Source organism: Macrobrachium rosenbergii, unplaced genomic scaffold, assembly GCF_040412425.1.
Source record: "Macrobrachium rosenbergii isolate ZJJX-2024 unplaced genomic scaffold, ASM4041242v1 393, whole genome shotgun sequence".
NCBI classification, from domain to species: domain Eukaryota; kingdom Metazoa; phylum Arthropoda; class Malacostraca; order Decapoda; family Palaemonidae; genus Macrobrachium; species Macrobrachium rosenbergii.
The window spans coordinates 549,408-551,907 of record NW_027100731.1 but is presented as its reverse complement, the minus strand read 5'-3'; positions in this window follow the sequence as shown (position 1 = coordinate 551,907).

Genomic DNA, 2,500 nt, shown 5'->3' with positions numbered 1-2,500 from the left:
TTTTATTTTTATTAATTTGTTTCTTTTTTTGTTTATTTTTATTTATTTTTTTCATTTATTTTTTATTTTATTTATTTTTTATTTTTTTATTTATTTATTTATTTATTTATTTATTTATTTATTTATTTATTTATTTATTTATTTATTTATAAATATTCATTAATTTATATTTATTTTTTTTTCTTTATTTATTAATTTTTCCTTTTGTTTATTTATTTTATTTATGTATTTACTTTTTTATTTATTTTTATTCATTTATTTATTTTTATTTATTTATTTTTTTAATTATTTACTTTTTTATTTATTTATTTTTAGTTATTAATTTATATATTATTATTTTTATTATTTATTTATTTACTTTTATTTATTTATTTTCATTTATTTTCATTTATTTATTCATTTATTTTTATTTATTTATTTATTTATTTATTTATTTATTTATTTATTTATTTATTTATTTATTTATTTATTTATTTATTCATTATTATTTATTTATTTTCATTTATTTTCATTTATTTATTTATTTTTATTTATTTTCATTTATTTTTATTGATAATAATAATAATAATAATAATAATAATAATAATAATAATAATAATAATAATAATAATAATAATAATAATAATAATAATTTAAAATCATAAAAAAAGGAAAATAAATGAAATATGTAGAAGTAAAAAAAAAACGATTGCGATATTTTCCGTACTTTTACCCTCTTTTGAAGACTGATTGAAAAATTTAATAAAGGTCTTTTTTGATGACTAATTTTAGTATAACACTGTTGTTATCGTATAAAGGAATATGTTAAAAATAAGCACCGGTCAAAAATTTCCTAAAAAATGGGGAAAAATAGATGAAGGACTGATGATTGAAATAACTTTGATTTGGCCTCTTTTTCTTGATATGGTAACAGTCTGATGATTGAAAGTTGCTTTTTCTTGATATGGTAACAGTCTGTCAGTTGCCATACGGTGAATTCATATAAATTCACGTGTTTCCTAAAATTCATTAGTCTTCATCAAGATGTCACAGGAGGAGGGGTCAAGGGTACGACATCCTCGAGTTGACCGCCGGCAGATCGAGAGAAGAGCTCTCGACGAGGATAACTATTTTATAGACCTTCTCGACTCATTTTCTGGATATGAAAATGAATCGGATTTAGAAGGAAATGAAATGGATAATTATGGTCCTGGTACAAGAGACAGTGATGAAATATCAACCGACAGTGAAAATGACGAAAATCTGCCACCTACAAATGAAAGCCAAGGTGTCAAAAGAAGGCGGAGACAGCGAAGTGACCCAGGTGATGAGTGGGAGTGGGCTGCCAGCAATTTCCAGCCCAGAGATTTCATATTTGACAGCAGTGGCAGTGGCATTACGTCGAAATGTAATGTGAATGAAAATTCAAAGGAAGTAGACTATTTTTTGAATTTTTCGACAACGAATTTATGGGGCTGATTGCTGAAGAGACAAACCGTTATCAGAGATTCCTTGTTGATACGCTAGGAGATGCAGTGCCAAAGTATTTGCGAAAATTTGCTCAGGTTACTGTGGAGGAAATGATACGGTTCCTTTGTGTGATTATGATCATGTCGCATATAAGTAAACATCGCATCGTAGATTACTGGACTACGCTTGAGACATTCGAGACAAAAGGAGTGAGAAGGCTGATGGCAAGGGACAGATTTCTTCAAATTCTACGGGTTCTACATTTCGTTGATAATTCACAGGAAACAAGCCCAGATAATAAACTAAAAAAATTAAACCCGTGCTCGACAGTGTGCGTAGAAAATTCCGGGAAAAATTTCAACCTTTCCAGGATTTATGCATAGATGAAAGTTTAATGTTATGGAAGGGAAGGCTAAGTTTCAAGCAGTACATTCCAGATAAAAGAAGTCGATTTGGAGTGAAAATATTTGAACTTTGTGATGCCAAAACGGATTATATTGTCGATTTTATAATCTATACTGGAAAAGATACAGAGATATTGGTAGATGAGGATCTAGGGGTATCTGGTTCTGTGGTAAAAACATTTATGGCCTCGCATCTCGGAAAACATCACATCCTGTATTTCGATAATTGGTATTGCAGCCCAAAACTGCTCAAGTATTTGGGCGACAACGAAACAGGAGCATGTGGAACAGTCCGGAAAAATAGGAAATTTATGCCTAAATTTCCTGATGTGAACAAATCTGAGATTTCGTCTCAAAACTGCAATGGAATATTAGGTTTAAAATGGCAGGATAACAGGACAGTTTATATGTTATCTTCAGTACATGAAAATATAATGGTAGACTGTGAAAAAAGGTGTCGACTAGGGGAATTTGTGCAAAAACCTGCATGCGTTGTTGACTATAATAAGAAAATGCGGATTGTGGACAAGAACGACATGCTTATTAGTTCTGTGAAGTGTATCCGTAAAACCACGAGATGGTACATAAAACTATTTTTCCGTCTGCTTGATATGATACTAGTAAACTGTCATCACTTGCATGGATTT